Source organism: Falco rusticolus, chromosome 11, assembly GCF_015220075.1.
Source record: "Falco rusticolus isolate bFalRus1 chromosome 11, bFalRus1.pri, whole genome shotgun sequence".
NCBI lineage: Eukaryota > Metazoa > Chordata > Aves > Falconiformes > Falconidae > Falco > Falco rusticolus.
In genome coordinates, this window is record NC_051197.1 from 4,628,310 (window position 1) to 4,653,650 (window position 25,341).

At 43.0% G+C, this 25,341-nt stretch overlaps 1 protein-coding gene across 4 annotated transcripts in view; it reads right to left on the bottom strand.

The window, feature by feature from the left end:
* The window catches only part of FGGY (FGGY carbohydrate kinase domain containing), a 327,828-nt gene that overhangs the window by 141,861 nt on the left and 160,626 nt on the right, over positions 1-25,341 (bottom strand). For 2 of the 4 annotated variants that reach the window (XM_037404965.1, XM_037404969.1), the window contains exon 1: positions 6,191-6,304. The exons of the other annotated variants lie outside the window; for them this stretch is intronic. The gene's annotated coding sequence lies outside the window, so the exon portion shown is untranslated. Of the gene's footprint in view, positions 1-6,190; positions 6,305-25,341 lie in introns of those variants that run through there. 4 annotated transcript variants of the gene reach the window in all.

The window sequence follows — 25,341 nt, forward strand, 5'->3', positions numbered from 1 at the left end:
CCAATCCCGTAATACCTAGATTGTCCCACCAAAACCTTCCTAATTGGCCCCTCAACACTGTAACATAGTCTCAATAAATTCCACCACAGGACTGAAAATATTATACTACTTTCTAGTATCTCTTTTTCTCTCTATAAATAATTCACTACATACTAATCTTCTGTAATGTCTCTCCATATCGTTTTTTTCCCCTCTCTCAGTGTCCAAGACAAAGCTATTACTTCATCGCTGCCTTCTGCCCTTTACTTCTATCTTCTGTATTTTAAATACTTTCAGGCCAAACTACTTCCACCTGCTCTGATACAAAGCAAGATATATCCCAGTTTATCCTGGTGTAACTAATTAGCAGAGATGAAAATGACTAGACAGTATTCTAAGAAATGAGATCCAAAATGTATTTATTTTCAGCTTCTCCTGCCTACATAGGTATCTCACTCATGAACAGCAGAAAGATGTCAGCATGACCGTTGTCAACAAATATCAAGCTCTTAAATGTACAACAGTTGTTTTTCTCTATAATCTGCTCTAAAAGAGATTTGTACTAAAACAGAAGAATGACGCTCTCCTTCCACTTCCTCTCTTGATCTCATACTGGGTGATACAGTCCATAGTCCCATTGGCATGAGCATAAGAGCAACAGCATTCTGGACCCTAATTAAAGAGAAGAGCATGGCTGTATTGGGTCATAAGAAAGGTCCAGTTAGTACAGTATCATGCCACAAACAGCAGAAGCCATCAGAAAAGCGTATGCCTGCCTGCCCTTTTCATCCAGTGATACTTCCCCAGGACACCTTCTTCCTCCTGCTATCTATAGTAGAGACACTTCCTGAGCCAGAAATTTTATCTTTAGAATTAGCAGACTTGGAAAGCTTTTTCCTCTCCAAATTTGTTGGAGCCCTTCTTGAATCCAGGGAAGCTTCTGTAACTGCAAACTTCTGTGGTAATAAGTTACAAAGTTCTGTGTAAACAATGTAAGAAAAAGCCCTTTCATTTGTTCTGAGCATGCCACCTGCTAGTTTTGTTTGATGTGCTCAGGTTCCCGAGCTACAGACATTAAGCAACTGCTCCATATTTACCTTCTCTGTGCAGTCATGATTACATGGCATTCTGACTCACCCCCAGAAGGCTCACTGCAGCTATCTACAGACCCTGGGTGATGAGCTGAGCTCACAATCTTAACAGGGTCAGTTAAGTCAAAAAGCATTTTTTCTGCTCTCCAACTGTCAGGGATGTGTCAATAATAAGTACCATAATACAATGCAGTAGTAAGTACTACTAAGCAGCAAGTAACAATCTCAAGACCACTCTGGGCAAGTAGAAATATTGCTCAGAGATGCCTACAGTAGAAAAATAACATGTTGTTATCAACTGAGAGGTGCTGCTTTGGAGCAGAGAGGTAGCTATGAAAGGCCAGGGAATTCCAACTCCAGGTACTTCCCAAAACAGTGGCCCCCAAAGTCTGCCTAAACAGAAGAACCCAGGAACTCCTCCCAACTATGAGCATGGAGAAGACTTAAGGCTACTGCTCACCCTGGTTTTCTTTGGAAGGAAGATCAAGGTACCCATGTGGTTATTGCATGCCCTGATAGGCTCTGCACTGCAACAGGCACAAGGCTAATGCCACAGCACACCTTGCAGAGCAGCCAGGCTGCCTGGTCAGAGACAGCCTGGGAGGCCAGCGGCAGAGCAGCTCTCTCACTCTGATTATCAACGTCACAGTGGTAAACTGGGCTGCCCCGTTTGTCCCCCAGCCTGTAACTATGCTGCACAAAAGAAACAAGTTCAGCTCGCTCTCTGCTCCATTGCTTGTTCAACACCGGGAACAGCAGGAAACAGCTGCAGAGGAGCTCTCAGGCAAAGGAAGGCTGAGCAAAGAGCCACCAGAACACACAAAATGAGAAGACTGTTTCCTCATGCTACTGAGGAAACCCAACAGCTCCAATTCCGTCCAAGGCTCTCTTGGCCCTGCCTGGACTGGACCATCACTTCAAAAGCAGGGTCTGATTCTGCATCCATTAAAGTCAGTAGCAAAAATCCCAGCCATATTAGTAGTTCAGGATTAAACTCTTCGACACTTGTGAACATCACAGGTGCACTCACACGGCTGCAGCATTTTGAACGCTTGCCATAACCTACAATTTGTCAAGCAGAGGAAATGTTGACCAGTTTATGCCAAGACACAATCCTCACACAGGAAAACCAAAGGAATTAAAAGAGGGTATATATCAGCACCCTTTCTTCTCCACACCCTGAAAACAGCAACCGATACAATTCGTGCACACCAACCTATTTAGTTCCATTCCCTCCTCTGACACCGCAGCTGCATGCATCCCTAAAGGCTGTACTAATGATCTGGCAGACAGACATGTCCCAAATGACACTGCAGAATGCTTAAGCTCTGAAAGAAGACACTATCTTGTTTACATTGACTGTGAGGGGGGGAAAAATGCCATCTGATTATTACATAAATTCTAGCTGTAATAGCTTCATGACTAGTTGAAAGGAGGGTAACAGGCTCCAAAATGACTGATGGATCCAAGTGGTTGGATCCATCAGCTTATTAACCTAATGCTACAGAAGGTCTTTCTTATGCCTGCATCTCTTATCACTTTGACATACCCCACGCTGGACAGAAAAAACAATCTCCATTCGTTGCTTGTAAAACAGAGGCAGACTCCTGTACTGTGACTTTTGTATTTTTTCATTGTCTTCTATGCTATAATGGAAATGGAGGAAAAAATTTTAAAAACCCAAACCACAAAACACACACATCGAAAAAAAGCAGCATACAGTAAACAAATCCCTGGCACAATACTGTTAATTTACAAAATATCTGTTTAAACTATAAAATATAACTTGAAGTAGAATGCAATTCAAAAGGCACAATTACAGTTCATGTAACCATATACACACTAACTTTAAACCGCATTCCGGGAGCAAAGCAGCCTCAGCACCATGAGCTTCAGTGCAGGGTACACATGCTTACCTGGAATCCTGGGTATTTAAAGCCATTGTGCTACTGTGGGTACCAAATTAGCCAACTTAGGTTAATGTCGATATTCTAATCACATCTCTAGATTCCAGTGCTGCATCAAGATTGGATTTGGCACTAGCTGTGTGATTACGTATCAGCAAATCAGTATAAAAATAATTTGTTCTGAGTTCACAGTTTTATAAAATGACAAAACATCAAAATTAGCATTTTGGCTGAAATCCACTGCATTTCCCATCAAGACTTACACTTTTAAGCAACATCTGAACCAACTGTCTATAATTACTCCTGGCAGATACTGGAACACTTAGGCCAGTAGTAGATGCAACAGTGAAATCAATTTTTAAAGACATGCTGTAAACCACTTTTTTCAAGATGCTCAGCCCAGAAGCAAACGTGTCTATAAGCCAAATCCACAGTTTACTACACAGTATTTGTTCACTCTTGCATAGTAAGAGCATGAGAAGAATGACAGCCCTAAGTAATCTGTAATTTTAAAATTAAACATTTATTTGGGCTGCAATTCCAAAAAAACTAGCCCTGAAGTTCCTGTCACAACTGCTTAAGAGGAACTGAGCTTGGACTTTTGCTTAAATTAAAAGAAACACAAAACCTGCACAGAAATCAGATCTCTATAGACCATACAAGCGTGACATGTCTACACCCCCTTGGTTTTTGCGGTGAAAGAAGCAGCACATCTATTCATCTGAACCCAGTGAGTTCTCTTCCTTCTGCCTAGATACACAGCTGAGGGGGTTTGTTTGTTTTGTTTTTATCAATACAAAATCTGCCTTCTTAATGATCTTATAAGTCTCTTAATTTCAAACTCCCACAAAGACAAGCCTGAAAGGGTATGAGGCCAACACCTCTCTGTAAGTTCCCTTAAACGACATTCTCAAAACATTTCAAAAGTCAAGAGCTTGTAAGCTTGCTTGCCTCAAACAGCTGAAGGTCACAAATTCAGTTCAAAATTTATGAACAGTCTGAGTACTTTCCCTTTCACACATGGAAATGCAGAGGGGAAACCAAAGGCAGCTCAAGACACCAGCCAGAAGGTATTAACAAAAGTCAAAAAAAACCCCCCAAACAAAGCTGATCAGCGATTTCCCTTTGAAAATGACACTCAGAAACATTTCTACCCAGGCCATGCCACTACTGTCGATTTTGCACATCAAGTTCTTTGATATTCCAGTGGCAGGTATCAGGGAAAAATTTCAACATGACCTTAGAAAAGCCCAAGACACAAAACAGGAACATACAGGAGAGCTAACCTGATCCTCTCCTGTAAATCTGCTAGTTCTCAGGAAACAGATCAACCTCTAACAGAATCAAAAGAAACCTTAAAGGAAGAATGCCTCATGGAAAAAGAGAAGATAGACTCATTAAGGAAGTACAAGCAACAAAATGGCTAAGAGCCCTTATTTGAGAAGAGGAAGACTTTTTTTAAGAGAACCAACATTTTAAAATGCTAATTTAGCTGACGACTGTTAGAAACACAGGTCAGAGTAACAGAAGTGGCTAAGAATACTTCTCAGCATAGTACTAGTTTATTTAGTCTCTCCTGACACTATGTATTTATTTCTGGTCTGATTCTAACAGCTGGGAACAGCTGTCCCTGTAAGAACCCAATTCCCCGTCTTCCTCTTTCATCCGCCTATCCAAGGCACCCTTCTCAGGACAAAAACAAAAAATCAAACAGCTTTTTTTTTTTTTTTTAACCATATGCCAGCACATATTCCTGAAGGAAAGGAGCCATTAACATTTAAAGGCACTTTAAAATTTCAGTATGTTTTTGTACTATATTTAAGTACAGTTAGAAAAAAACTTAATTTCAATAAATTAAGCAAATGGTCTTTGAGGATGAGGGACTAGGTGAGGATGAAAAACGAGGAGACCACCTTCACAGTAATGTTTCTGTTTATTCCTTTCTAAGATCCTCAGAGATGAGAGCGCCCTCTCTTCTCCTTCCCTGAAATTTAAGTGTCTTCCAGAGAAGAAGCGCTGATGCTAAATTTGTTGAACTAACAGGTCCCAGGCACCTCAGCAGAGAAAGAATCTGCAAGGTCATCAGTTCCTAACTGGTGCAGAGCACGTCACTAGCAAAGAACATGGCCATTACGCAGAGGTCTGGAGCAGAGCTCCCACAATTAAACTCCACCAGGTTACTGGGGTGGGCTCCATGCCAGCCCACAAGCTTTATGAGAATGCAGGAGCAACTGCCATGTGAAGGAGACAGCACTGCAAAGGTGTGAGAAAGCAGAGCTGCAAGAGGAGGCAGGAGGCAGCAGTGGAAGCAAGCAGTGAGAAGATACCAGTGCCAGCAATACCTGTGCCAGAGATACAAGACTGGAAATTACCAACTTGCGTAATGGCAAAAATTACATTTAAGGAAATCTCCCAGGGATCCGGTTGATTAGGCAAGCATATGTGATGGAACGTCCCATCTGCCTACGTCAGGTCACCTGAGCGCTGCCATTTAAAGTTCAGGGAAAGGTGCTGGGGAAGATGGTGACTCCCACGCCATGGCCTGCAGGAAGCACTGCGGGGGGGGAGCGATGTGCCCCGCCACAGCCCCACGAAAACTCAGGTGCCCCCCAGGCACTGCGCACCCCTGCGCTGCCCGGGGCCTGTCAGCACAAAGGGACCGTGAGGAAAGGCAGAGCCATTCCCATTAAATTCAGGTGTTATAGATAGGCTGTGCCGTTGGGAAACATCAGTAAAAGCAAACTTGGGGAAGCCAAGTGGGGAGACTGGAATGTAAATCCTCTAATGCCCCACCAGCTACACAAACCCCAGGCTCTGCGGGGCATTTGGGACAGCTGAGGGGACGCGCGGCCTGCACAGGCCGCAGGGGCCTGGGGGCGCGGCAGGGGGGTGGCGGGGAGCTGCCCGCCGGCGGCGGGGCGTTACACAGGCCACCACGGGCCGGGCTGGGCTGGGGGTTTTGCTTTAACGGCAACCCACCACCTCGAACGCGCCGGGGCGCCTCCCGCAGCACCGCCTCACGGCCGGGGAAGGTGCTCGCTGCGGCGCGGGACCGGGGCCTCGCAGGGCCGCGCCGCCCCCGGTAACGGCCGCGACGGCCGGCGGCGCGCGGGGTTGAGGGAGGCGCTGCCCTGAGGGGGCGGCCCCGCCGGAGGGCAGCCCGCCCGGCCGCGGCCACTCGCCACCGGCGCTTGGCGAGCGTCAGTCACTTACTTGTCCCCACTGAAACACTATCTGAGCGGCGCGGGGCGCGGGAAACCGCGCTTATCCTGACAGGGCAGTTTCCCGCCGGGCGGCCGCTGCCGGGAAGCGGAGCGGGCCGCGCTCCCCCCGCGCCTGCGCCGCCGCCCCCCCGGGCGGGAAGGGGGGCGGGAGCGGCCCGGCTCCCCCGCCCGCCTTTGAAGGCTGCGCCGGCCGCTGCCGGCATCTGGTTCGCGTTTGGGGCCCGCGCGTGGGGCTGGCCCCGGGCGCCGAGCGGGACCTGCCGAGTGTCGGCTGCCCGGGAGGGCCGAGCGCGCTGGGCCCTGTCAGGAATTCAACTGATACCAGGGGCTTTGCCTCGGAAAGGGAATCGTATTTCGCCTTTATTTAAAAGCGAATAAAACAGAAACAAGGAGAGGGGCTGGCGCTTTTTGTTAAAGGGCCTGTCGCTAAATCGTATTTCTCAGCCGCAGCCCCGCTGCCCTGAAGTGCAGGAATACGGGGGGTTGCAGGACCGTTTGGCATTTCAGCGGTTCAAGAAACCATGTCAAATACCGAGGGAAGAATAAATGCAAAGAAACAAGCCGAAGAGTATGTCTGGACTGAGGACATCCTCCCACCTTGACCCATAAATATATAATCACTTCTTAAATAAATAAAACAGGACTGCAAGCCACGAGTTAGATTTTCTGCGTGTGGTTACCCTGGGAGCTTTACGTGAAAAGTTAGAAGGTTCCTGATGGGAGGAATAAGCCCTGAGTTTAGCTCGGGGTTGCTCAAAATGGAGGGAGGACAGGGCCGTAGGGACCCCAGAGGGGTCCCCTGAACAGGCAGGCCAGTGGTGGCAGGGCCGGAGCCCACCCGGCCCCCACGGCCCCTCGGCAGCCGCGGGTGAAAACCCTCACCTTCCCGCCATGTCCAAACCCTTCCGAAGAGGCCCCAGGGAGCTACCAGGGACTTTTTCCCGTTATCCCCCCAGTATTCAACAGCAGGAAATCTTGTAGCAAAAAGCTCTCTTGCAACATGGTCTGAGTTTTCCCACTCGGGCCCAGGCAGAAATCCTGCAGGAACAACCTTGCTCAGGGAAAGATGAGTGTTGTCTCGTGGTTAGCGCACAGGGTTCGTGGTCAGGAGCTGTGGGTTCTCATTCCAGCTTTGCCACTGAATCATTTTGAGAGCTTTGCTAGTCACTTCGTATTAGAACCAGTTAGTAATTTTCCGTTGGAATGATTTTCTGATGGAAAACACTGCTTCTACAAAACTGAAATCTGGGTGAAAATCGACATTCCATTGGGAATAACTTGCATCTAGGCAGGGTAGGAAAGGACAGCAGACCCAAACTGAAGTATTAGGAGTTTTCTTGCTTCACTCCAAATGTCTTGCTTTGAATAGGTAAAACGTTTTTTAAAAATACCACCCTCCTGCCTGCAGTTCCAAGTCAGCGCACTGCATGGTGGGAGTACGTGCTCTCGTGCTCTGCTTTGCTCCTCGGGAGGTTTGCACCTCTTCGTAGTGGGATGCAAATTTCTCTCTCCTGAGACATCCCAATCTGAGTCAGACCCGTCCAGGCAGGCAGGCAGGCTGGCCCATGGGAACAAACCCTAGCGTAGTCTACCTCTCTGACCAAGGAAGTGCACCACGGAGAGAAAGTACAGAGTTCAGAGACACAAACAAGCTGTTTCGTATTAGTTCCATGACCCAAAACAAAATACTTGGACTGTGGATATACTAAAGTGTTTTGTTCAACTGAAAAGCAGCAAGATGAAGCCCAGAGAAATGGACTGAGTGTGCTTCTACTATCTCTGGCAATCAAATCCTATAAACCCTTCCATCCACATGCTGAGCTCCAGTTTCTTGCTCTTCACCCTCTCAGCTATCTCCCTTCATCACTGTTTCATTCCAGAATTATATTCCTTTGTTCATTAAAAACTAATTGCATTATTTGTGTCCTCCACATATTCAGAGATTGCTGACGCTTTCTTTTAATATAAATAATAGTTGTTCTCCTCTCACAGTGTATCTGTAGACACCATTTAAATCCCTTCTTAACTTTTGTTTTGCCACGTTAAACATTAACCATTTACATTTTCTTTCATAACAGCAAGTTTTGGATTATCTAATAAGCTTTCTCTGCACTTGTTTCAGTCAGAATTCATCTTTTCTGAACATAAGTGATCATCGCCCAACAGAACGCATGATGTTCAAAACGACATCTTGCTAGTGACTTGTACAATGACAATAATAATTCCCTATGCACCCTTTTAGTTACAGACAGGGATCATTTTTGCCTTTTTTACATCTATGTCACATTAGTACCTCAATTTATCCAGGTCTTTTTGCTCCAATAAATAGGAAAAAAAAACAAACCACCACCAACAAAAACCCAATCAAAACACCAAAAACCTCCACTGGCTGTAAGTACAGACAAATGTATTAACTTTTCCTTATTACATTTTTCCATTTAATTCTACTTCTCTAGAACTCACATGGTTTCTTTCCAAGGGGGTGACAAATGAAGATATTTTCAAGAACAGTTACAAGATCTCCAGCCTCCAAAATCAAAGCCCTGAAAATGCTGTTTTCTTTAATGAAAGAATCAAAGTTAGATTATCACATATTCCCAAGACCACATAGGGCTTAATTCATTACTCCTTTGAAATATTCTGAAAGCTGAGGGTTAAGAGGTGTTATATTAGTGCAGAATAATGATGATTAATTTGTGCTTTGTATCAAATATGGGAAGAGTAGATATGTGTGCAGAGAATCCTCTACAATTTCAAAATCTTTCTATAAACTTGAAAATACCTTATGGATTCATGTATATAGAACACACGACCGCTTTTTTTCTCTTTAGAGTGTGGCTGTTGTAGTTTTGCTTCAGATATTACTGTTTCAAATAACTTCTTTTTCAAAGATTCTGGACAGATTCACTTTAAAATATACCTTTTTGCTTTTTTATTACAGAGTAACTAATGCAAATTCCATTTTAAATGTGCTTTCTGTGTGACAGGAACATTCTTTTTTTCATTATTAACAAAAGCCCATATTTCAAGCTGTAGGGATACAGCTTCAGGTAGCATAAATCAGCATTGTTCTGAGATGGCCTGCAGTCCTCTCAACCAGCAATGCAGAACAATTTAGTGGTTTTAGGTGACAGCTGGCATCTTTGAAATATTCTCTTTTTCAGTACTAGACTAGATGTGACACTTGCTGGAGAAGAAACCTTGCATAAATCTGTCTAAAAAGACTCAATCATATTACTTCACTAGCAGTGGTAACCTTTCGAGGCCAAAGTCCAGACAGGTTGAGAAATGGAACATGAGTACATAAAGGTGACAATTCCATTAACTGCAATCAAAGAGAGAAGTGAATGGTGAGATAAAGACAAACGACTTATTCTATAAAGAAAAGAGAATATGTGTGCGAAGGGGAAAGAGACAGAACGTACATTTTCCAGCCTTGTCAAGGAAATAAAGATTCAGTCCCGCTCCACTTATAGCACCACAAAAACGCCTCTTGGCCTCCCTGGATGCAAGCCCTGGCCCAGCATCCCAGCCTCCTGTTGAATGGCAGTGCGAACCATTGTCACTGCAGGAGCACACCTGCACATAACTGAGACACTCCAGCAGAAAACTACGTGCAGGATCTCTTGCTGAATTACTCACCATAACCATGCTGGAAATGCAAATGCTGGGCCTAGCTTTGCAGTCAACAGGGCATTTCGCAAAAATAAATAAGTGGGAAAATTGTTGGCATTTCTATATCCAGTGATTCAGGATTCTCAAATATACCAGGCAAGATCTTTCAGTCCAGTGGGGTGCACGTCAGCCACAGAGGCTGAACAGAAATGGCTTTGGGACTTTCTTTTGGGCCTCAAGTTGGAAAGCATGGGTACACATTCATAACTGAAACTACCGCTGCAGGGAAAAAAAAAAGTTCTTCTGCAGGTTCAGTGCCAAACTTCAGCACAGATAAAAGAGAGATTGTCGGGGCATATCTCATCCAGTATCCTTCAGTGAGGCCAAGGGTGGCATAAGCAGCATCGTTAGGACAACTTCACATTACCTACGGTTTTTCAGAGGAGGTGGAAGCTTAGAGACTAGCCATGCTGGCTACAGAGCTGCTTTGCAACACTGGAAACAAAGCCATGAAGGGATCTGATCTATTATCTCTCAAATCTTTCTAAATTTAAGATACAGAAGAAATTAATAATGCAAAATCTATCTATATATACAACCTTCTCCCCTTTTGCACTTTTCCCATTTATGTGTGGCATGTTCAGGAATTTCTGTGGAGAAAACTTCATCTAAAACCAATTCATGTGCCAAAGCAAAACAAGCAGGTAAGCAAATTGTTTTACTTACAGAAGCAGAAATGGATCTTCGAGCATTCAAAAATTCCACTTACTTAGGTATTGATTAGCATAGCAATTGAAGGGAACAAAAGATTTATAAAGGGTCATGTAACACATGCTCTCTTAGGCAGTTAAGACAAGCACCTGAGGGTGGTTTTCAATCTCATTTTTAAGAAGCAGTATAACACCGGTATAGGAAGTAGAAGCTGGGGAATACTCTGGATGAAATGCTTACTGTGTCATTAGACCAGGCTTATTCTTTCAAACAGGGCAATAGGGAAGTAAAAACAAACTGAATACTATGCAACGACAAGAAGGGATTTTTGAGTGTACAATAGCAAAAAAAGGAAATTTCCTTTGGGGGACTTTTTCTGTTTTTAACAGAGATATTAAGTTACTTTTAGATACGAGAGCAGTCAAAAAGGGAAATCTCTGTTTTACACAGCTTTAAATATAGCTACAAAAATAATTCAGGTTTTATCAATTTCTGACCCGTTTCCTTACATTTTGGGTAGCTCACCTTTTAATACAAAGGTCCAAAGCCGACACAAACAAGCATACAATGTTTCAGGCTCCACCAAAACTCCAGTGTCTTGCCCTGGGCCTGTTCCTGCCTGCCCTCTTGGCTGGATACCCATATCCTTTATTCTCAGGGGAATCAGCCTTCCAAAAAACCACTTGGCACTTGAGTCAGGGCTGCTCTGTTTTCCTAACGTTCACAGCAGGCAGGATGTTTTCGGACTCTGGTACCCAAGAGTTGAGCATTCCAGACAGCACGGGGATTTTTCATTTGAAACCACACTGCCAATGCCATAAGAGTAAGTGAAGTTCTGTGACACTGTGTGATCCTAGTGGGAAAACAGGATGACTTTGTTGCCATACAGTGATACACAAAGGGAAAATGTGCACGACTCTTGCCACCTTTATAAGCCCTCCTGTGGTGTGAATGCTGAAAAAATTCTGGCTTAAAGTCGTGTTTTCTCAATTGGTTCTCCTCTGGGAAGACTGCCAGAACTCCACAGATTAGGTTAAGGATAAGACCCCCCTCCCGAAATGCTTGGCCAGAGAAGATGCCCACTGCTGCAGCATAGCAGTGGGGTGCTCAATAGCCTTTGCACACATTGCTGCTGTACCCATCCATGCTACCAGCATGTGAAAATGTTCTGTCTGCTCCCCAGCACAGATTCAGTCTGTGAATACACAGTGCAGATAGCCCTGCAACTTTTGCATATCCCTTTACACTAATTCTTAAAGATTAGAAATATGACTTTATCATTAACATTTAGATGCAAGTAATTCCTGAGACCACTAATGTCAAGGCCATCTACAGCTGTGCAGCCTTTGCCCTGTGGAGCAGAAACTACATAGGTGAGGGCAGGTGAGTTACAATTCACAGGCAGGACGGGGCTGCTCACCGGCCAGGAGCAGCCATACTGCCCTGCTCTGTCCGGAAGGGAGATTTGCCAGAGCCATCTTCCATCATAGCCCTGTGCCAAAGTCCAGATGTGCAAAATCGTGAAATCACAATCTGTTGAGCTGGAAATGAATTTCACAAGCCAAGCTGTGAAAATCTGTCAAGCTCCTTAAATTTCACAATACCTTACATCGCAGGAAAAATAACTAACAGAGGTTAAATATTTTTCTGCAACATGCTTTCAAGCCTTTTTCCATAGAATAGGACCAGCTTACGTGAAGCAGTTTGTCACAGTGGTGCTATATCATACAGTGATGTAAATCCAGTCAATGTGGAGAAAGGTTGAAGAAATCTTAACCACACTTCAAGCAGCACGTCCTGTTGCCATGCCTGGGACTTGCTGCAAAAGGCAGATCCTGTTTTGCCCTTTGAATTCAGAAACCAGTGAACACAGTCAGGGGAGGCCAAGTACCATCAGCATCTCTTAATTTGTAAAAAATATAACTGTCTGTTCTCCAAGGGTAATACAGGAATCTGTACTTCCCAGATTACAAACAACAGGCAACTTTTCTTTTAAACTCATTGCAAAATGTATAAATGATGTTCTAAAGCCAGCACTGTAATCTTTAAAATCTTAAATTGAAGAGGGGGTCACTGAATTACATAAAAAGAAGTTTGTGGGATCATTTAGCTACCTCAAAATCATACACAAATAAACCAAACAGCACTATGAACAGGAATAAAATCACCATATATGAAGCTAGTTCCTACAGCAGTTAGATTTTCATGCTCTGTATACAACCCAAAACAAATTGTCTGCTTATAATTAAAATATGAGACTGTTTCCAAAAGTCTTGCCTCTAGGGAGATAATTTTATACCACAGGGCAGATTCAGCCCTGGTGTAGTATTTCTGATTTTCATGGAATGACACCATTAAAGAATTTGGCCCAACATCCTACCCACACTGATGCAATTCAGCTTTTAAGGGACAGTTATGGGGTTTCCTCCTAACTCAGGCCAAGTTTCTGGAACAAGGGAAGTCTGTAAAAGAAACCGTTGGAGGGATGTTTTAGTCTGGCATTTAGGAATATTCACATACTAAAAAACGTCACAGGATTTATTTTGTACGTCTTACGCGCTAGAACTTCTTGCTTTTTTTTCCTTTTCTTACAGATACACTGCCAGTAGGTGGTCACAGCAAAACAAGATAAAACCCCAAGAAATGTAACGGAACAATTATAGACAGCCATGAATAGAACGATATTTGTGGACCCAGTTAATTCTGCTTCAACTTTGTTATATAAATCTATTTTCCAAACTTAATGTATTGCCTGAGCTTGTAATATACAATTAACAGAATGTCTGCACCACACAGGACTCTGGAGAAAAATTTAAGATGTTAATGCTCCAACATTTTACCTAACTTCAAATATTTTGGGCATGATTGATCTCACATACTGCTTTGGATTTATGCTTTGCATGACAGGTGGAAATCAGAATATACACACTGATGCTCTCACTGATGTTGAAAACTTCTGACTTCTGTGCAGCCTCAGAGAAAAAGAGCTATAACGCTTCCCTCCTCCTGGAGCTAACCTGGTCTTTCCTAAAATCATACAGCTTCATAGGTCATGGCCCAGAAAACAGGAGTTTCCCCAGCTCTTCCTGCCAGCCCTACACGTACCGGGCACCGTGACGAGGGACGGTTTGCAAATAGTGGAAATGTGACGCTGTCAGAGGTCTGGGGGAGATTATTCCATTCCCTCTGCAGATGTTTGAGCTGCCCAAACAGCATGAAGCAGATGCCTAGGTTTTTAAGGCTTCCTGGGAAAATCAACACTGTTTCAAAACTGTATCAGAACCGAAACTATGGAAAGATTAATCAAGCTTAGGTCAAGAGGGAAGAAGGATGCAATAGCTTTTGACAACAGTGAACTGGTAAATGATGTAGCCAATGCTGAGCTCTCTATCAAGTCAGAATATTCGGTGTATCACATCGCAAACTCCTTTAGAGTGTTGACATAGTATTAAAAAGAACATGGAAAAAGACAGAGCAACCAAAGGTACACTTTAAATTTCCTACTTGCATTCTTACACTAATCAGACAATTGTAAAGCCTTAGTATAAACCAAATGGAGCAAATGCTATCAGTAAATTAAAACATATGTAAAAATATGTGTACAAAAGTTTAAAAACCTTTTGGTGGAGAAGACAGCTGCAGTTCAGGGTTTGCTCCAGTCAGTTTTAAGCACGAGCAGCAGAATGGAACTGCTTTAAGCCGTCTTTAAAATCACGTTCTAGTTGCTAACCTTTGGATTTTACCATTTGTTTTTCTAAGCAATGATAAAAAAATCACAGCTTTAATGAACTTAATCATTGACCAGTCTGGAAAACTGAAAGTGAAATAAAAAGCAAGACACAACAAAAATCAGAAAAATGGTACATTTTTGCCGTTTCTGTCAGCCACCGCTATGAAATGTCATTATACAGCAAGATAAAAAACTGAGGAAGGAAATAAATGGTAACTGCACTCTTATTTTAGGCTATTTTACGTCTGATTGTTTCAAAAGTAGGAGGATTATGAGACTGTGCATGTAACTCCACCCTCTCCAAGAACTGTCAGAATCATTGTTTATGAGCGCAATCCAAACACAAGAACAGTTTCCTTACCTACAGTATGCAGTAATCATGGAAATATCACGGGATATTCTAATTGACACCTTGTCCCCCTCATCATGACATGCACTTGAAAGTCATCATCTTGAGAGATACAGGACTGGAAAAGTAGGATGGCAGATAATTATCCCGTGGGCTGCAGACATTTCCCTCAATGGAATCCCAGCCACTGAGGGACAGCAGCTAAGAAGTGAGCCCATGAGCCAGGCACAACTCCACCATGATGGGCACACTACCTGCTAGAGCTACATGTGGCTGCTGTGAGCACAGGGGCCTCTACAGATCCCCCTAAACCGGTGACAGGGTTTGAGGAGGGAGGAACACCTCTATACATACTCTCTTTCACTGCCTTCAAAGGGAATGATGCTGTAACTCTGTCCACTCATTGGTTTGTAGATTCTTCTGCTGTAATGCACATTTCCCCCTTCCCCCCCCACCCCACCCCCCACCCCCCTCCCCCCCGAAAGGTAAACTATGAAGAACTGGAAGGAGAGAGAAGAAGCTTTTACTGAATGAAGCAAGTTTTCCAGAATAAAACCTCCAGAATAAAACCTTTTTGACCACCTATTACAGTCAATCTGATCCACTAGTGCCATGCTTCAAGTTTACTCAGATTTTTTCCTTTGCTTTATGGCTTTTAAATTAACTGGCAGCTCAAAGTTTCATCAAAATCTATTTTGCATGCTTTTTCAGCCTTTAAAAAATACCCATCCAAGAATTATTTACTCAGCACCAAGCTTTAGGACATCACCTTGGTATGGGAGGAAAAATATGCTGAGAGTTGCTTTGTTTTAATATGTCAGTGAAGGGAAAGGAATCCCAGACAGAGCTGTGGATGTGACTGTTTATCATCCTTTGATAAAATAGTACGTTCTAAGTTAGCTCAGTGTATTTGTGTCGCTGAGTTTCTCATGTTGTTGAAAACTGACACCAATACCATGATCTGAATAACTTACAATTTTGACCCAAGAATAATATCACTCTTTAAAAGAAAGACCTCCAGAATTAAGATTTCAGCTGTTCCATCTTGAGCTAGAGGACTGTTTTCCAAGCTGCTGCCTGTATTGGGCTTCAAACCAAAACCAAATGAATGCTAAGGAGGAAGCCTAATGTACAGCAGTTAAAATATATGGAGGGGTTTGGGTTTTTGCAACATCAAACCCTTCAGAGTAAAAAATATTTGCAATTTGGTATTGCAAGCATTTCCCTTCCCACTGGAAGGTTAATTTATCATAGCAGAACACACCGCTCTCAGACAGTATCACAGGCTGGTCCTGTTCTTGCTACATTAACTTTTTCTCAACCAGAAGAAAATTAGTGTCACCTGTGGTGATGGTTGTCTGTTAGATTGTTCTCTTCGATCATATATATACTCCCATTAAAGGGAACCAATTTGGAGGTTGAGAGTAAGGCTAAGGATCTCAGTGGCAGTTTTGGCCTCTTAATGGCCTTTTCAAGGTAATCCACATTTTACCAGTGGCCCATAATGTTACCTTCATTTCTGACTTGTTCCATATTTATTCCACAGAACTTTGCCCAAAGCCTACGACCACAGAGGCTTACTGACTGCAACTCCTCCCAGCTCAGCTTCCAGCAATACATCCCAGCCATTCGCAGCTTCTTGAGCGTGTAAAAACCCACACTGGTATTCTGGGTTGAGTAACCATGTTCCTATACACCCACTCCACTCAATGTCCTTAATATTGGGTAACAGGAAACCAGGGGATGAAACAATCTACTACTTTTGGTTTCTGAGGTTCTGAATCTATAAGCTCTAGTTCTAGGGGGTATCTGCTCTTTGACAACACTTCCTATATTGTGTTTCAGCCAGGAAGATGGATGTACCTTAGTTAAAGTGAGTCATTCACTGAACCTAGGCCAAACTTTGAAGCAAATCTGGGCCAGTTTACTGCCTCAGGAGGAAACCTGGGTTTTGCATGAATTAAATGTGAAAATAAGCAGAGCCTGACTGACATCTTCTCTGAATTCCAACTGTAAGGGTAAAACCCAGCAGGCATGAGCCTTAGGCATGACAAAAATGAGAAGGGGAAAATGAGGCTTCCTGTCTCCCCTCCAAGAGCCAGAGAGACATGTTACTCAGAACTTAGGGTAAATTGTTAATTATTTATACACTAATTAAGTAATGTTTATAGAATGTCTTACATATGTAAATCTCTGTAAATATGCTTACATTTTTCCTGCAGTCTCCAATTAAACGAACTTTCATTACAGAGCAAAACAATTCCATACCAACTTGTTACACCAGTTTTTTAGCTAGGCAACTTTTCAGCTAATGGTCCCAGCTCAAGCTGCACTATTGTATTTCTCTACGGAAATTTCTGTGCCGGTTTGTCGTTGTTTTAATTCCATCACAGATCACATTCTGTTTAATGATAATTTGATTTTGCATTGCAAGACCCAGATGTGCATTAGGAGGTCACAACCTTTCCATTTATCTCTTAAAGTAACTATTTTTTCCCCAAGTTCCATCAGGTTAAAACAGTTAGCAATTTTTCTCCTTGAAGTGTCCCTTCAGCTTGGCCAAGATATATAATAGATCAGTGTAGCTACAAATGCATTACAACATTAGTCATCAATTAGTTTTAAACCATCGCTGTAATATATCATTTATCTAGCTTGCTGTAGCACTATTGTGAACATTTAATTTTTTAAAGGCATCTTGATTTTTTAACCTGACGGCTGCATCCCCCTTTTGTCTCCTATACAGACATCTCCTTAAGGAACAATAAAAATTAGATTTGTTTGACCCGCTCTCAGGGTTCATTTAAGCGAGATGGATTTTAATTGCTCTGCCTAGTCTACCAGACAGCTTTTATGTAATATTCCAGACATTTACGCACTGTCTTTTCCCTTGCTGTAAGCAGGTGTGTGTGACCACAAATGCCTGTAAAGCAGCCCTTACAATTCATTTCACATCTCTGACAATCCTCTGGGAAATTGCTTACTCTGAGGTATCATTGGCATCAAATTAAGGGCTCCGGTCATTGCCACCTTCCTCCTAATACCATTTTCTTTTGTCCTTAAGATGCAACTTTTTGTGTGGCTAATTCTAAAAGGACTTTGCTGAGGACTCTGTTCCTTGTGCTTGTGTTATCACACAATGCAGATGACTCACCTCTGCAACTTCCGATAGCGGGAATGTGCACAGAGCTTTACCTGTCTCTCCCCAAATCCACATCGTTCTTCTACCATGTGCAATACATTTGACTTAGATTTATGATTTGAAAGGCTTGAAGTATAGAACAGCCAAGACTGAGAGAAGCATGTCTATGCCACAGACGTTTAGTATCTTGAAGTATCTCTAACTTCAATTAGTAAGTCACGCGAGCAAGTTATCACAGCATTGACTCAGAGCCCGAAACACCCTGAACATCTCTGCCAGCTTGGAGTAGAGGCAAAATGAGCTCACATTTGCCCACGATGAACCTTATTTGCTCCAGCTGCTCCAGCAAGGAGAGCAGAACCTCATGCGGAGAGCTCTCTCCCTGCTGACTCTCCTCTTCCATGGGTGATACAATCTGAAGACAAGGTCCTCTATTTTTCCTGCTCTCCCCATTCCTAAAAAGGAAGATTTGGCTGTTCTGTGCATTACCAAATCAGCACAAAAAAATGGGCCTCCTAAGCAGTTATTTGTGCCTACAGCTGGTTCTGGTCTACTCTCTGTTGGACACACACATATGTACTTAATTCCCATTTGTGCTGGATGCCTATTAAAAGAACAAATCTGCAAGTGAGGAGGGTCTCTTCTACCATGTCAATGGAAGTGAAATACGTAAATCTCCTGCATGCTGAGGGTGAATGTATGCTGAAAATGCTTGGGAGAACAGCTGTGAAAAAGAATAAGCAGTTTGTATTCTGCTGCAAAGTGTCACTGATCCAACATGCTAAGCTGATCCTTATGTAGTACATTGTGCTTGCTCCATTATACTGTCTACTGCTTCCATGTGTGGGTAATTCAAAATGCACAGCATTTCAGACAGTGCAGAAAAAAGGGACAAACCTGGCTTCTTCCACCACCGTATAACCAGTATGGTTTACAGCTACAAAGGACCACTGGGTTGGAAAGAACAATTCCAGTTAGGGGCCTCATGCAGGGAGTGGAGATGGAGATCGTGGTGAGCCATGGAGAGAGCTGGGGAGAAGCAGGGGGAACTGCCTGTCTTTCCCAGTCCAGGAAGCCATAAGAAGGAGTGGAATAATCTTCCTCGGTGCCACTGTTTTTCTCCTCTTTTGTCTGCCAGGGGTGAATTCCAGTCATTGTGAGACTGGTATGTGGTGATAGGTGAATCAAAACATTTAAATAATATTAAGGTTTCTGTAGGAGACTGAAAAGAAGTCCCGTTTCCTTTCCTTAAAGCAGAACTGCACAGCTCAAACCATTTGTTTTCCACCTGCCCTGTCTGAGCCAGCGCCTGAGCCCGATGATAAACTGCACACATGGCTTCCCTCTGGACAAGAGAGAGAAGCAGCAGAACATGTTAGTTGGTAATTACAGCATCAGTGTCAGATGCTACATTTAGAAAAGTCTTAGAAGACTTTTACATGACATAGGAACTATGATTACAGCAGTGACATCAGGAAAGAGATGGGAGGTCCAGTCCACTTAGTTTGCATATGGACACATAATTCTTAATTTCACATTCTGTTTTTGTTTGTTGTTGGTTTTTTTTTTTTCCTAGGGCTTGTATATCCATCAATAACACATGCCAGTATTTTTTACTTCCTTGACAGAAGCACTGGAAATCAGAAGCCATTTATTTAGTACCCAACAAAATCAGAAATAAGAGCAGGCCTCAGCACTAGAATGCACATTTCTAAGCCTCCGAGGACCAGATGCAGCGGAGCTGGAACACTTAACAGCTGTAACGGCCACCGAGGAGTCACATTTGTTCAAGAAAAGTCACATTACTTACATTAATTGGATGTGTCCAGCTCATCCTGAGTCCACTTAAGCCTTGGCAAACCTCTAGCTCCAAGGCATAACAGAAGTATTAATACAGATATTCCTTTCTACTATCCTATTTACATAATGACTCCCACCTTTGCAACCTAATACTTATTCTTTGGAACACAGGGAACTCTTGACTCATATTTGGACTGGGATGCCAAAACCTCCTAAATTTAGAGATGTTTGGAACAAGAGAGTTTGGTTCAGGCCCATCCACAACATCAAATTAAACACAAGTCATCATTTGCGCGAGTGACATTTTCAGCATGTCTAGAGGCTGGCGTGAGCTGACATTCTTTCTCCCAGTAAGATTTACAGAATTTGTGCATTGAAAAGTATTGAGGTAAACCATGGTCTGAGGGCCAAGTGCATAAATTAGACCTGTCCCCTCCCTTCAGTAAATTACATATATACATGCTGTAGGTTGTCTAACTATGCTTTTGGCAACTTGAACAAGCCTGTGTGAGTGTGTGTTAGCAGAAAGGGAGTTTCTGTCATACTCACGCATTTACGTTTTCTAAGACTTTGGTGCAAGGAGTATGTTGAACATCATTTTTACCCTCCATTCACATCAGATTCTAGATTAAACAGACAGAAAAACCCCATAATATTAAAAGTGTCGGCACATACTGCACTTTCTCAGCAGAACTTGTGTTGTTTGTACATCGGTTTGGTTTAAATTACATAGGGCAATTTAAGGTCAGCAAGAAATGCTGGATTAGCACCCTCAGAGACTGAGGTCCTCTCCTCATTCACAGAACAAGTCCAGATCAAGAAATGTCAATTAAAGCTTCATGCACGATGCTTCTTCCTTAGAACACAGCTATATTACCTCAGGTCAGTGAAGTGTTTACCTGTTCCTTGAGCCCTCTGCTTATACGGCAAAACAAAATGACCAGTTGGCATGATGACAAGGGGACTGACACTATCGAACTGCTTCTTTAAACACTGTCAAGATTTTTATGAGCTGCATATTATATGCAGTAGTCCATGTACCTGTGAAATAACTGAATCACTGTCTTCCATGTGTCAAAATGATGCCATTTCTGGGCTGTTCCATCTTCCTCCCACAGATCTACCACATTTTACGTAGAATGCATGGCCTAAAAACCCAAATACACGTTGCAGCTCAGACTGGCTCTTGGTGACTTCTAAAAAAGTAGTAAGAGTGAATGCCACTAGGAAACCCACACACTATCCCAAAGGGATGCAGTCTGCACTCTAGGCTTTCAGCCTTTCCAACTGGATTATCTGTGTGAAGCTTTTCTCTATGACCCAAAGAACCAGTAGAATTATTTTTAATTGAAGGCTGAAAGCCTCACATAATCAGACGACAGAAGAACTAAGGCTTTCTGAAAAATGGAAAACACAGAATTATTTTGGATTAAAACACAGAAGAACTGAATATTGTGCATACAGTTTCTCCCAGATTTCCAACAAATTCATCCTCTTGCCAGACTTCTCGCTCAGCCCAAGGCCTCCTCTTGCAAAATTCCACGGTATCCCATCTTCCAGGCTACCTGAAATCTCTGTTCCTCCTCAGATTCTTTCCAGAAGGTCTTCCACAGATCCATGGCATTCCAACCCTGTGGCATTCCTCAGTATCCCTTTGAGCAAGTCCAGGATGTGCTACTTTGCACGATCTGTTCAGGCTCTTTCTACCACGTCCTCAGCCCCTCTTAATGTCTCCTGTGCAAGGTGAGGGAGATGAACAGCAGAAGCAGTTGCAGGAGTGTCTGGACAGAAGGTCAGAACTCTGTTCCTTCCCTTAAATCCCCCGTGTTCACCTCTTAGCAAGCAGAACTGTTGTTCCAGAAATGAGATCCAGAAATTATTTCATTCCAGAAAAGAAAGTTACAGGAAAGGTTTCCCTTCTTCCAGTTCTTTCTAAAATGATATGAAGGAAAAAAACTTGATTGTTAGGGGGCTGAGTTGGCAGTGGGGAGGAAATCTTGTGTGTCTGTCTTCCCGAGCATTCTGTCCTCTCCTTTTGGCATTGCGTGTTCAGCCCCGGTTTGGAGGTGGCCACTGGATGGGAGGTAGATTTACCTGAAGAGGGAAAGAAAGTGATGGGAAAGAAAGCGATGACAACTAAAGTGGGCTTCCAGTTCCCTGTCAGCACCTGACAGGAGGAGATGGTGCATAACGCAGTGAATGCTCTCTCCATACCTCTGGAGCCCCCGGCCCTCTCTGCTGTGCTGGTCCTCCAAGCAGCAGAAGCCAGGCTGCAGGGGCAAAGCTGACAGCACCTTAGGGATGACTCAGCTGCTTTGGTGTCAATGGGAGACCAGTGACAGAGCACCAGCACTACTTCAGCAGCTCCCTCCTTGGCTTTGCCCTCCTGTTTCCTCCTGTGCCTCATCTACTTCTGCTTCACAGTCCCTTCCCTCCTTTGCAATTAGGACTACACTTCATTAACAGCCCCCAAAACACAAGCCTGAGTGCAATTCCCAGACACATGGCTCCGGAGACTCTTTCCAATGCACACCACGTTTTAAGAGAAATGCTTTCCGTTATGCCACCCGCTCCTATTCCCAATAACAGAACAGCCTGGTAGCAACTACAGCAAACTCGTGGTGGGAAATGTAACAGTGGAGAAGTATTCAGCATTCACAGTGATTTCCTTCACTATGATTTAACAGAAATGTAGCTGGCATGGCCTGAATATAAAAAAATGGTCTTTTGACTTTGCTGCTGCAAAGTTATGCAAATTCCAGAACTTCTGTTTCTGTACATAAAAATTTTCCAGGGGAGAACATGCAGAGGAGACAGCCATGTGCTGTGGCCTGAACAAGAATGGGGGAATTCAGAGTCTAGTCCCAGCTCCACTCGCAGACAGGTACTTTGGCTAACTCTGCTTCTGCTTTCCATCATAAGACCAAACCCAGTGATAATAAAAATCACAATGAAAGCAATAGAAAAATATTTGCATAATTATTTAGCATGTGTTTGCATGCTTTGCACGTTAAACAAGGGATTGTTCCTCAACCCACGATCTCAGGACAGATAGGGAAGTAGAAAATGGGTAGGAGAACAGGAATGAAACCTAGTATGTGCAGAAGTAAATTCAGCTCCACAGAAAAACAAGCTGAAATGCATATTTAAGAGAAGCTAAATATGCAAAGACTCAGAGCCTGGTGGAAAAAGTCAGGGAGTTCATATTGGAAACATAGGCTATGACACAGAAGGAAGTATGGAAATAATTGTGGAAGAAGCTGATAAATGGGCGGACTGGGCTGGAAATACTGGTAGAGCTGAAGGCAGTATCGTGACAGGTGTACAAACGATGATGATGACGAATAGGTTTTCAGTTTGGACAGTGATGAAGCATGAGTCCTGCTGACTAAGGGTGAAACAACCCAGACAGTGACTGTTGGATTCCGCTGCCCCAGGGCAAGATGCATGGGGCTGCATCTAGACCAAGGCAGGACTGCCTGGGAAATAATGCAGCCTCTGTGCATGTTATCTGCAGATCTCAGCCGCTTCCAGAGCAGTGCTCAGAGCCAAGCACCCGCCTGAGGAAGATACTGCTCCACAGCTCTTTGATATGGCACGTTTACCAGCAGGTTCAACCAGTAGTTCATTGAAACATGCATTCGAGTCAATGGGACAAACCCATGTGGGAAAACTGTGAGTCAGGTTGCTGCAGGAGTGGCACCCCTGCCCTGTGCCCAGCCCAGCGCTGTTCCCTCGGCACCCAGTGAGGGTCTGCCACACGTCTCCATTTAAAATATCAAGCCCTGCCTCACCTGGGACAAATTTACTGCTTTGATCTTTAGACCCCACTTTCTGTGTATATGCCAGATGAGGTTTCCTAAATGCTCGGACATCCATGGAGACAGAAATATCAACAGGAATTACTGCAGAGATATGTCACCTTGGAGAATTTAACTTACTGTGTCCCGTTCGAGCTTTGGCAACTTTTGGCCAAGGCTGGTTGTATGATTTGTTGAACTAAATTAGGGAAAGGTGGGTTCAAGAACAGAAAGGTGGAGCTGAAGAGGAGCTGAGGTTTTCGTACTCAATGAAGTAAAATGATAATCACCTATCAAGAAAAAAATACATGATAGGTGCCTCTGGCAGTAAAATTCTTAAAAGCATCACAAGCTACAGATCACAAGAAAAAAGACAAAGACATAAAATACAACAGAGAAATCCAACCATGGGAGAACAGCAAGAAAAACAGCTGGTTCAGATATTCATAATGAGAAAACTCGAGCTAACTACCAAATATACCCTTCCCACCCAGAAACAATTCGGGCTTGAAAAGAGCACAAACATCTCTTAACATCCTATATCATTAATTGCCAATTCTACTTGGTGTCCAAATGCCAGAACATTAACATCTGAATTCAAATATGGTGTGGTCCTTACCATCTGAAAGTAACTACATACTTTGCCCCACAGTACACTCCTTAGGGTTCATGTCGGGAGAAGCACGACTTGCCATAGGGAAAATATCAGTCAAAATATTTTTATCTTATATTAAGAGTCCTTCACAATCTCCTACAGGTTTTTTTGCCACAAAACCAAGGAAAAGAGAGGTTGTTTAAGCACTGGCTAGTCTCAAAGACTGCAAGTGGATGCCCATCCAGTTTTCCTATAGTCTGGTGTAGTCTTTCTGGATGCAACACGCATGTTTAGCCGTCTGCAAATTCCATAGATGTTTTTAGTAAAAGTGGGAGGTAGCGCTACCAAAGGAGAACACGAGCCAAAGATGTTCTATTATCCACATCCTATTAAAGGTCAGACAGAGCTCTTACCTCAGTGCTATGATGTGACCAGAAACTTAATTGAAAATATACAAAAAGGTTATTAATAAAGAGATGAAGCCACAGTAAATTTAATACAGCTCACAGAAGGACTTTTGCTAGAAAGAGAAGGTTAGATAGATAGGCCTTTAATTAAGGTGTATTGCTGGGTTAAGTGTAAATTTTCCAAGCAAGCATGAAGATAGAAAACTGATAATTGCTTCCAATTTATATTATAAAAATCAGTCATATTCATTTGACTACCTATGACAGCCTTACTTAATTCTAAGGTTCATTCACTTAATTGGAAGGGACAATTCTTTGAGTTAAAACATAAGGAATTGAAGAAAGAGACAGACAGATTGCAAGAATTGAACGAACAGCACTTTAAATGAAATCATTAAAACCCCTCGTCCAAGATTCTCAATAGATTCATGTTTGCTGTCCTCAAGGGATATTTATTATCAAAGCTGAGTAGGAAAAGATGGGAAATTACATCAGAAAAAAGTCTCTAATGGTCTTCTTCAAAACTGAATCTGAAGAACTCCCTGTTTCTATTACTATCATAGTTTTTCCATGTCTCAAAATTAGTGTAGACTAGAAACTCAAATATTTCTCTCACTGACAACTCTTGAAACAATCGAATAACTGGTCAAGTGTAACCAAAAGATAGTCACGCATATAAACTAAATTTGTTTCAACCATATTCTTGTCTTTTACTTGTTCACAACAGAGCGTTACAGTTTGAAGAAAGCATTGCTGTAAGTATTCATACAACTCTCTTTGCATAAACCAGCCTCAGAAAAAAAGCCTTACTAAAGCAATGAGTCTGTGGGTTTGGGAGTTATCCAGTTAGTGATAAGGAAACAATACACGGTGGTTTAAGTGGCAAGTAACAAGCAGTGATGATAAGAGCTAACATTTAAAAGTAATAGTCCTAGAGAATACAAGTCATTCAGAAGACTAAATGTAAGTATCACTTGTTGACTACTATTGA